Source organism: Bombus affinis, chromosome 18, assembly GCF_024516045.1.
Source record: "Bombus affinis isolate iyBomAffi1 chromosome 18, iyBomAffi1.2, whole genome shotgun sequence".
NCBI classification, from domain to species: domain Eukaryota; kingdom Metazoa; phylum Arthropoda; class Insecta; order Hymenoptera; family Apidae; genus Bombus; species Bombus affinis.
In genome coordinates, this window is record NC_066361.1 from 5494069 (window position 1) to 5506542 (window position 12474).

Here is a 12474-nt window from a genome sequence, read left to right on the forward strand (position 1 = left end):
TCAACGTTAATTCCTTCGTATGCTTTGCGTGTTTTCTTTATCACTGGTTACGTCGCATTAATTTGAATAACAATTTATTTAATTTTAAGATAGTTACAAGAAACTGAGGCGTAGGGCGCACTCTACATTTTTACATCTTATTGGGTTATGTCTGTATGCCAGCAAACTTCATTACAAGAACGCTGCTGCCCATTTATCGTTCGATTTGAGGATCGCAGTGCGCCCCATTGTTTACGCTAACCTACTTTCCTTCGTGTAAGAAGATTTAATCGCACAGGGGGGTATTTCGGTTCATTTCTAATTGCCAATAATTAAAAAACAAAGCCGAAAATACATTTTTTTTTATTCTTGATGTCTATCTTATTTTAGCCTTAAATATTTTTATATCTGTAGCCGAACATCCTGTATATTGAAAAATAAACTCCTCCATATCTCCGCGGAGTTATTATATTATAATCGTTAAATAATAACATATTCAAATTTACTGTATTTTACTTTTCATATCGCGTTTGGATAACATATGATTTAAATTGAACATCCGGTTTCCACCTGCATTCTTCTAATTGCTCGAACCCTCGTTTCGTAACGTATTATGAGCAGTAATTACATCTATTTGTAATTACGTTAGTAATTATATTGCTATAATTCTGTTTTTATTATTAGAAGATAATATAATTACGAAATAATCACGTGTCAATGTTGTATATTTTAATTTTTGCGTTATGAATATTATATTAGATATAGAATTTATATTATATAATATTATACTTATGGAATATTGTAATTAATTAAGCTGTTTGAAATACTTTTATTGAACAAATAAGTTGTTCTAATATAATATAATATAAACTTATACTGAATTAAAATATAATAAAACTGGTTGAGAGGCTATTACCATTTTCCAAATTCTAATAACATTTATACAAAATAAACTAATTTTAAAGCAGTTCCAATGTTCACTATTTAAGTTTCCATGTATGCATATCAACATAGCAATTACATGATTGTAATTGTGATATGTATTTAGCGATAAAAACGAATATTTGGAAAGGAATTATTTAATATTTAAATTTTATTAATCTATTTTTACCATATATTTAGTGATATGAAGGTATTTCTGAACAGGAAATATTTAATATTTACATTTTAGTTATTTATTTACTACTATAAGAAAGGAAAAATTCAATATTAGAGAAGATTTATTAATTGCAGTGTTTCCGAGCATGCGTTACATATAAAACTCTGTATCAAGTTTCATAAAACAGAACAGTTAATTCGTGCTAAATCAACCAGACGTAAGTCACAAAGTTGCATGTTGAAGTAAGTTAAAACTTATTGGCAAAAGTTCCGACCGGCCTTTTCAATAAAGATAAAGCTTACGCTTAGTGTTTTCAATGCATAGAACTTGGCTTAAAATATTTGCCTTATTTCCGAAGTTTTATCTCGTTTCGAGCCAACGTGATTCTCGATGGAGCATAGAAATAGTGGCAAAATGCCAGAAGACAATGTTGGTAGATGGACGTTTAAAGTAACTTTAGCCCGAAGCAGTTCAGTGCCGAAAAGCAAACTCGTTTTCCCGAATTAATAAAGAAAATTTGTTATAATTTTGTCAAACATATTTTTAATATTCTTTCGCAGAAATTATAATATTCTTAGCTTTATGAAAGATAAGTACTGTCTTAAGAGATAATATTTTCTTTGAAAATAAGAAAACATGGAATATTTTTATATATTTTCATCTAGCGCCTATTTTCTATAATAAAAAATATTCTTCTCCGTTAAGGAACGATAATTTCAACTAAAATCATTGTACGTAATGAATTAAAAACGTAAAGCTCAATGAAGCACAGAAAATTATTAAAATTCTTTATAATTGCCAAGGCATGCGTCTATTATTTCCTTATAAAAGAAAAGAAACTTTTCGGATAACCTAATAATCCCATATTGAGACAAATTAGAATGCTTTCAGAACATTTTTCTTGATATAATTGCGTAAAAAATCATTTCCTACTTTATCTTACTATGGAAATTACTGCTATTTAAACCTATCGGCGTTATGTCATTTTACGTACGCTCGTTCACAGCTGATTATAAACACATGTTATATGAATAACTAAAGTTAAACGTAGAAGTGCTTGTAAAAATGATGCATTGTAAGACGTTTATAGTTTACGAATAATACAGAGGGTCGTGCTCAGGAATCTGATGATGTTACTCTGAAATATCGATAAGTATGCTTTACAAATCGGCCGCTAATCATAGCGCTGCAATCGATTTCTTAAATTTAATGTCACCTTCGCCATCTTTACCACAGAAGGTAAAGGGATATAAACCAAACTATTTTCCATAACCTTTCTCAATTTATTTAAAGTAAATATAGAGTAAAAAATGTTGTTTATAAATAAATGTAGATTTACATATTAGAGTAGAATTCAGTTACAGGCATGATCGTGTCGCAGATTCCAGATACAACGCAGACTGCACGACGAAGCCTAACAAATCGATTGATGTGCCTCGCTTGAAACATTTTCTGTCGCTAAGAGCCTTATCCCCACCACGGGAATTTCCATACATGTATATACGATCGTGCTGTGGAGTTTAAGAGAAAGGATAGTTTATATGATGTCATTTCAGTAATTTCTTTTTTATTATTTAATTTGTACTTTACAATTCGTCCAGCTGGACATTCAGTAAATTTTTCTAACATGTGGATGGCTACGCCCATCGGAAATACCATCTTCCAGTTTGTCTATTTTATTTCTTTAGTGAGGTCACTGGGGTGTTTTCTCTTTAGTCTTCCTTTTATGAGCTCTTTTCTTGTATTTTTTGCCTGTCGATAATTTCAGTAATGATGGCACGATGAACCGAATAGTATCGTGCATTTGTATCAGGAACGTTTTTTAGAAATAGTGAATTAGTTATTAGAACAAAATAATCATTTATTTATTTTATTTTATTTATTATTACTTAGTCCGTGCCTTTCGGCTTTGGACGAGCTTTCCGGTTTTACATCTCGTTTACCTATTACGCTTTTTACATTCTATCAGTCTTATGGCGTTATCACCTTATTGCCTCCTCCCTTATATCTATCTAAACTCTTTCCCTTGTCTACCTCTCTTTTCTCATATATCCACCTCCCCTCTTATCCACTCTGTGATATTGCACTCCCATTGTATAATCTGTCTCTAAAACTATGGCAACTTTTGGGATTTTGTCTCTTTGCTGTGCTTCCTCATTTGTCGTTCCTCTCCGTCTTGTATTGCTCTTCTCTTCTCCATTATTGTTTTCAGTTCTATTAGTCCTTCTCCAGTCTCGTTTAGTATCTGAGATGATATGTGTTGTCCGTGATAGTTGTAGTTGCCGGCTGTAGATGTCGCTGCTGGGGCACTGCTAATTATTCTTCTATTTTGATGCGTGAAAGAAAAATCTGCAGCTATAGCCATGCAATATTTTGTGTGTCGGAATTACATTTTTTTAGGTTTACGCTTGTAACTTAAATTTAAGTCGCTGTAGAGCGCTGCTTATGTACGATATTGTTTTTGTTTTCTTTCCATCTCTGTCCTGAAAACCTGGCCGCTACGCTGACTACTGCGCTGCCGTGCCCGTTGCTAGTTAGTGTCGAGTGGCGGTATTTGTTGTCGAGTGCCGCCACAATAATGACATTTTTATATTTTTCTTGCATTCAAGAAAATTCGTTATTCAAAAGATAGAAATATGATTTGTGATAAAAGTTGTTGGGATAAAAGAAGAGTTAAAGTTGTAAAAATGCACTGAATGCAAATAGTATGCAAAAATATGGGATAATTATAGCAATTTTTAAAACAATAAAATATCCTGAAAAATTTTGAGTTTCCTACGATCTTTCTTTGTATATTTTATACCTAAAGTGATTCGAGAAATCAAATTATGCAGAAAAGGTCATAGGATTATATCTTAGAAAAAGGTAGAATTCTGCTTTTTGCAACTGAACCTATGAAAAAAATGGGGTGATAGATAAAACGGTGCAAAATTTTTCTCTACGATTGTTCCTTAACACTAGAGCTACCAATAGCTAACACGAACCTATTTCTACCAAAACCAGTGAAAATGGCTGGTCTTTAAAAAATACCTAACAATAGAATATTTTTATATTTATTGATTTATTACTTTCCTACAGAAGCAATTCCATGTTATGTAGTAGATTTTTGGTATTATTAATCCATCCGGGGCCATCATCCCTAAACGACGGTTGACACATTTATAAAATTTTAGAACCAGTCATTTTCACTGGTATTTGTATATATAGCCTTGATACAAAATCATTTTCAGCTTGAATACATAAAAAACGAAATAAAATTCATTACATTATTCTTTTAGTTATCGTTGCGAAAGTCATTACATCATTGCGGAAGAAAATATAACATGAAGTAGGAATTCTAAAATAAAATTGTAAAACCAGTCAATTTCACCGGTGTGGTAGTTCTAGTGTTAACTTCAGCTAGGATCGAGTTTTAGTCCCTTTCGATTATTTTATTAGAACCATCTCGTCAATAAAATATCTGAAATAAAATAGTTGTTACGATGTTTAGAAGGTAAAGTAAATCTCTGCTTAAGTTCAATTTTCTTAATTACATTTACAAAAGTATGAATTTTCATAAAAATTCACAGTCCCGTAAAAATGTAAACCCGGCTGAATAACATCGATATGCAAATGAGGTCATTTCTTACGTAGTATCAAAAAAGAGGGAGGTGTACGTTTTGTTTAGGCTTTAGTATGGGTCGAGTTTCTGGTCGTCGCTCACGGTCCTACAATGTCGCTGGCGGATCGCCTTATCTGCCCGACGAGGGGCATACAATGTATCGACGAGCGCATGGTTGCCGCCAAGCAACGACTTCCAGAAACGTCGATTTTGGTCTGTTGTTTCATCCACAAAGAAAGCAGCATACGTGATCATAGGCGCGAACGGTGGCGTGACCCGAGCGTAGTGGGGGTCGTCTCTCCGAGAAGACCAAGAAATGATGTAAGGTCAAGTCAGTCCTTTTTGAAGATTCTAAGAGCACACGTCGAGAGGTCGGGTGTCTAAAGTAGCTAAGCCGAACGAACACGTTGACATTGTTTATCAGTGAATAATCTGTCACGCTTTATCATTATATTCATCGTTATTAAATACACGAACTATACCAACTTGTTAACAAATAAAACATCCTTACTTGTTCTTATTCTAGATCCAATTTAGTTACTACACTTATGAAAACATAAGAAGAAAATATAGAATCTTCGTTTTTGATAAAATCAAGTTTGAAGATGTATCAAGTACATATACTTGAATATTGTTAATTCCGGATTGAACTGGTAAATAATCGACAGGAAGTTATACAACATGTGAAAATAAGTCAAAAATGAAAGAAATAAAATTTCTTCAGAAGACGCATCGTTTATGAGATAAATAAATTTTCAAATTTATCATACTCGTGTACTAGGACAATTTTTAATAAAATATATTCAAACTCTAATTTGTGAAAATGAAGCCATTTTCGCAGATAGAGTAACTTCGTGCTAATTGTTTATTCATACCCAGGCTATAATTAGCCAAGTTCAAGTACACTTGACAAATTTTCAGATTCGCTTGCTTGGAAACTAAACCACGGACGAAAAATTTGTATCTTATATTCTCTTACTATCTTTTCACATGGAACCATCACATAATCGTCTGTCAAGATTATTCGACCGAATCCTGTGTACTGAACACGACACAAACAGTTCCCATACTATTGAACCTTAAAACAACTGGTTTCAAGGTGACCGAGCGATAAATCGTAACCGCGAGAATGCGATTAGGTCGCATTCTCATTAGAGTAATCCGTCGAAGACAGCCCTTGGACCTTGAGAGGGTGTCCTGAATTGGAATGTTCTAAAACAGCGTCTTTTTGTGATTTTTTTTAGAAGGGAAAAAAGGAAATGAAGTTGTTGAATTTTGAGGTATGGTTTCATATATATTTAACGAATACAAAAAAATTTTTTTAAAGTAAAAAAAAAGATTATAACAGATTTCTAAGCCTATTTCGTGGACTGCAGTTTTCAATCGGCAGGAAAGATCCACCTCGTAATTCTTGACCGAAATAAAAAACCAAAAAAGGATTAAATTATTATATATTTTTCTTCTCAGTGAACTAAAATGTTCGTCAAAAAGTTTATTTAAATAATTGTTATAGCACCTTGAAGTTTATTGTTTCTTTTTAAAAAACACATTTTTTCTTTAAACCTGCCAAAATTTTTAATTTCACGCTATTTTCTGCCTTTTTTTTTTTTAGTTCATCGAGAAGAAAAATATATAATAATTTAATGCTTTTTTGGTTTTTCGTTTCGGTCAAGAATTACTTAGGTGGATCTTTGACGCCGATTGAAAACTGCAGCCCATGAAATAGGGTTAGAAATCTGTTACAATTTTCCTTTTTACTTTAAACAAAAATTTGTTTGTATTCGTCAAATATACATAAAACCATACCTCAAAATTCAACAAATTCATTTCTTTCTTCCCCTTCTAAAAAAAAATCACAAAAAGACGCTGTTTTAGAACATTCTAATTGAGGACACCCCTTAACAAACTGATGAACCAACTGCGATAAAATCAGATACAAAATTAAGTGAAATGGCGTCGACGGTGAAACGATGCCGAAAAGAGGACAGTGGTCTGAAGGAAGACGAGCGAGAACGAAGCTGTAAAGTAGAAGAGAGATGACTAGACGAAGCACGTCAGAACATGGGCAACGACGAATCAAGAAGAAGAGGGAGACTCTTGTAGATTGACGATTCTAATATTGTCCTAGGCACTGGCCGGTGGCTCGCGACAAGCCGGTCGCAGTGAACTAATAGTCTCGGCGCCATCGACATCAAGAACATAGTTGTCGTTCGTCTTCGTGAAAATCCTAGTGAAAATCATGCGAGTGACCGCGAAAATCTCAGCTGATTGGATCTGAGCAGTGACACACGGGGATACTAGTGAGCCGATCCAAGTGCTTCGAAGCTCTTCTTGGCGTACGAGAGAGAATAATCGGTAAGCGTGGTACGAGAGATGTTTTGGTGCTGTTAATAAATTGTCAACTTGTGGTTCCATGATGGTTACATTCTGTCATTCTGATGCCATTTGAGGATAAATTTTTGTGTTGAGATGAGAAATTTTCAGAAGAGTGCATTTTTAATGGATGGCCTCTTTGGAGCTGTCTGCTGATGACTAAATTGGTCAATGATAAGCGTGCAGTATACATGATGTGATCTTGAAGGATTGTCAAACTAATTTGTATATTATAAAGGAAATAATAATAGTATACAAGATATATTGGTTTAGAAGTAATTGGAATGCAGTCACTTTGAGATTTGGTGTGATAAAATTTGTGAAACAATGTTGAAAATGAGAAAATAATAGTTATATGTTTCAGTATTCAAATGAAGGAAAAAATTGTAATTTTTAAAGTTTAAGATACGTTAAAAAAAGTTTGTGGTTGTAAATACATAATTGATCAAAGAATCAGTGTTTCTTAATTGCTTTATTTTCTCTAGAATCATTATTTCAATTCATTCTTTCAATACAGCACTTTCACTCTGTTTTACTTTAATAATGAAGACTTGAGTGATAAATGGGCATTGGCTATGTAGATCAATGTAAATTATTTAATGTTTAGAAAATCGTTTTAAAAATAAAGTTCTCTTGTCAATAAATTTTAAATAGTTAAAAATATACTTACAATTTAATTAACGTCAATTCTTAAGAAATATTTATTAAATTATTTTTTAATATAACAGATTGATTCTCTTATTAATTATAGATATTATAATATAAGGAGCAGAAATATTTTAACTCAATCCAGAGTATTAAAATATACTTACAATTTAATTAACGTTAATTCTTAAGGATTATTTATTGAATTATTTTTTAATATAATAGATTGATTCTCTTATTAATTATAGATATTATAAGGAGCAGAAATATTTTAACTCAATCCAGAGTATTAAAATATACTTACAATTTAATTAACGTTAATTCTTAAGAAATATTTATTAAATTATTTTTTAATATAACAGATTGATTCTCTTATTAATTATAGATATTATAATATAAGGAGCAGAAATATTTTAACTCAATCCAGAGTATTAAAATATACTTACAATTTAATTAACGTTAATTCTTAAGGAATATTTATTGAATTATTTTTTAATATAATAGATTGATTCTCTTATTAATTATAGATATTATAATATAAGGAGCAGAAATATTTTAACCCAATCCAGAGTATTTAAATAACTTTGGGGTAAAATTATTTTTGCTTTGCTTAGACATTTTATCCAAATATTTGGAGAAAGCTTGAATCTATGTTATACGATAAAAATGATATTATAGTGAGATATAAATAGTTAGGAATACTACTGTAAGTATGTACTTGAGTCGGTGTTGAATTAAAACAGCGGTGCCAATTCGTCGGATGTTTGTCATTTCCCTTTCTTCAGACTGCGGAAGACACTTGCATGCCACTTGACTCACTTACAAACTATTTATATCATTTCAAGTATTCGGAAAAGCTGTTCACACTGTTACAATTATTTCGGCTAATCTGTATCAAATGTTTCCTAAAAATAATATCGTCATTGTTAAATAAAAAATTCATTTTATCTTTTGGAATAATTTTTTTTTTTTGTAGCGAATCTGGGTAAAAATTTGGCAAAAATTATTCCATATTGGAAAATTACAAAATTTATCGTTGTAAAGTGTTTTATAATATTATCTATCAAATATTCCACATTATTCTTTTTTTTTATTTTACTAAAAAAGAAACCTGAACAAATATATTACATGAAATAGAATCTTTTTGTAATTCTACATGAGAAACCTTCTGGTTAAGTAATTATTATATATTCAGTTATTTTTTCTCACTTTTTATATTTATACATTTTTCATATTGATTATTTAATTCAAATTTGACAATATAAGTAATTCCATAGTTGTTCCTTCTAGTTTTCTATAAGGTGGTAATTCTGAACAAATTATAGCATCAATAAATATAAAATAGTCTTGCAACTTTGAATGAAAAATCTAACATATTATTTGACGTCTTAGTATTAATAGGATTTTTTATTTTATTAAATGATGAATCTAAGTAATCAATTTTATCTTCAACAAATTGTATTACAATATTGTTATATGTACATGACTTTTTAAATTACATATATAATTATATATTATCTATAATTACATATATATGTATATGACTAGACAATCATAACTTCTACATAAATTGCTAAAATAAAAGATATTTGTAACGCGACAATATTGCAGAAAGTAAAACACACTGAAATTCGAACCCATATTTTTCACGCTTGACTGATATTCTCTCTCTAGGAAGAAATTTCTTGACTATTTTCTACGCGCGCATGCTAACAAACAATTCAGAAATGGAGGGAACAGCAACTTCACACTATAATGTATGCAATAATTTAGAAGCTGAAATTACCCACATTACATATTTCATATTACTTTTATTTAAAAGTGGTGAAGTTGGAACTGAAATTTTTTTTAAGAAGTATTTTACACAACCCATTAATTTCCTAACAGCTTCGTAAGAACGGCTATTCCGGAATTAACCAAACTCATTTTTGCCGCGGCTTACTGTAGAGGTTATGTGTTATAACTTTCAACTTTCAACGACTACACTTCGGTAAAGCCAGACTTTCTAAAAATTGAATCACTTATAGTTAATAAAGCAAATAATATATGGGCAATATTTCAAGGAAATTGCTAGAAAATCAATCTACGGTACAAGTACCTGAAGCTGACTTCCTGTTTATTGGATAGCCATTATGTTCGGTCGAAATCGGAGCGTGTGTTCAACGTTTAAACAATTGCTGATATATTTCAACGTGCGTCGTGTACTATGCGCGCGTGTCGTGTCGGATATATGCTGTTCGCATATCAATACTTTCCACATGCGTGCGCACCTTCATTTCGCATCTAAATTCGAAGCCGATTGAATGGCATATGGTACAAGAAGAGGAACGCGCGATGGAGGCAGACGAAAGGCATGCGCCACGCGTATCGGCTTCCGTCAGAATTCGCGTGAAATTTGAGATGCGGCGACCAAACGAGCTATTTTAAAACAGACAAATCTCGCTGCGAGCTCATCAGTCGAAGGTCACTCTCGACGAGGAATAAAAAGACAGAAGCGAAAAAGAAACTGCACATAGTGCAGGATGAAACAATAATTGCGAATGGATACGAAATGTTTATGTAGGAGAAGGGTGGGGGTAATTGAATTGTGAAAAGAGCTGGAACGAAGTGATGCAACATGTCCGAATTGCGACTGATATGGGCGAAGAAACAACGAAGCCGTGTAAAAGCTAACCTTTGTTTTCAATTGGTTTTGAGATGATCGTGCGTATAATGCGACCATTTGCGTATTTTATAAATTCACGTCTGTATATTTTCTTTCAGTTCTTGTACTGGTACTACTACATCGAATATATTTGTAGATGATGGGAAATTGTAACGAAATAAATTCAAAAGTAATCTAATTTTACGCTGGAATTTATAGTAAATGACATAACAAACGCACAAATTGAAATAAATAATTAAAAAATGTTATTAATGCTTATAATAAATGAGAAAAAGTTTGATAAAATTCTGTAATGTGTGATCAAAAGAAAAGAATAAATTTTGAAGGAAGAGAACAAAAATTGGTAAGAAAATAATGATTAACACATTTAGAAGAGGTTAGGTTAGAGGTTAAGTAACAAAAATGAGGGCGATTCGATATAAAAGTAGTTTATAAAAAAGATCAATAATATATTGATATATTGAATATAATCATAGTATAATCAATAGCAGAATAACGTATCATTTGCATTAATTCTTTACTCTTCGATGTTTTACGATAAATATTGACGAGAAGAGTTTAATAACCCTTTACGCATTTGTATGCATTAAATATTGTTTAAAATTTATTTATTCATTTAAATCTATTAGAATATTTTGCATGAACCTGATAAAATCAAAATTACAACTGATAAGGAATTTTACACGCGAGTTACTAAAAACATATGCTGGACAAGATGGACAAAAATTATTTTCTCGTAAATTTTGTAATATTCGAAAGCAGACGAAGAATAAATAAGAAATAAAAAATGAAAAGCGAAGGATAAATAAATTATCACAATACGAAAAAATACATTAAAATTTGTTTGAAGGAAAAAATGTTTTAGAGTTGTAATTCGGTAGCAATATTTAAAAAATTAATGAAAATAATACTCTAAAGCCATAACAATATATGTGAAACGTTATGCTACAAATACAAATGGTGCAATATACGAATGTTTATCACGATATTCAGAAAGACGGAAATCATTTTCGAAATACAGAAGCATTAAGCAAAATTGGCCACAGTTGCCGACGATATATTTTTAAACCAATTGCCTCATCGGTTGCTCTTCTATTTTGTATCTATCGCTTCTAAACACGAGTTTTACATGAATTATACTTCTAATTCAGAGAACTCATTTTCCAAGGAACGAACGTTATAAAATATATTTTATAGATATTAAAATGTTAATTTAATTCGAAAATGAAATGTTAACAACGTCTTTTCAATTTTCTTTCCTTGTTAATTAAAACGAAATATATTTTTTTCTATTATTATTATTTCTGTGTTAGGTTTTCCTCCATTAGAAGCTTAGGTAATATCATAAATGTAAATAAGAAAGTAATAATATTAGAAAAATATATGAGTAGGATCATAAAAATGAAATATTCCGTTCCTTTCAATTTAAGATGACAAATAGTTAAGTAAAAAATATATTTTATAATATTTCACGAATATCGATATTTTATATTATTTAGTTCTTAAATTGTATGTATTTTATACGATGCATGTAGATAGATGCATATTATGTGATATTCTAAATGCATCGTCCGATTTATTATTTAATTGTATGGTACTGATTAAAATATAATACAAAGCGCTATTATGCGATCGATTCCATTCATAGAGAAAATCTGATGTTTTGATGAAAGCTCCGAGTGTACCATTTCATACCTTTTTCTATTATAGCTTAAGTAGGACTACTGGTTAAAGTATGTGGCTTGATACGTCCAATTTACCACTGACGAGCTTTCATCGACCAGCCAGAACATCTTACACATACGATTGCAGTTGCAGCGTTGAACCTGATGGTACTGCTCTCACACGATCTCTCATCGAGTCGATTCATATTTTTCTGCTCGTCTTCACTTACTCATATTACGCAGCCACAAAGATGTAATGCCATATTGTGATTCAATAATTTCTGTCTTTGCTATAATTTAATTAGCAGCCTAGCATCGTAGGTTATTTGATTAGGTATCATATATAGATATATTCTATGTCTAACGGCATGTGGTCCGACCCTGTTCTTTTTCCTACTTTCATGTCAATTATTTCTTCTGTCGCCTCCTGATTGCCAAACACATAGTC

General features: G+C 31.2%; 1 protein-coding gene and 1 long non-coding RNA gene across 3 annotated transcripts in view; both read left to right on the forward strand.

The window, feature by feature from the left end:
• LOC126926444 (uncharacterized) overlaps positions 1-12474 on the forward strand; it is a 343177-nt gene that overhangs the window by 82581 nt on the left and 248122 nt on the right. The gene's annotated exons all lie outside the window — the stretch shown is intronic.
• Positions 1-12474, forward strand: part of LOC126926471 (uncharacterized) — a 28315-nt gene that overhangs the window by 8891 nt on the left and 6950 nt on the right. The window lies entirely within an intron of this gene.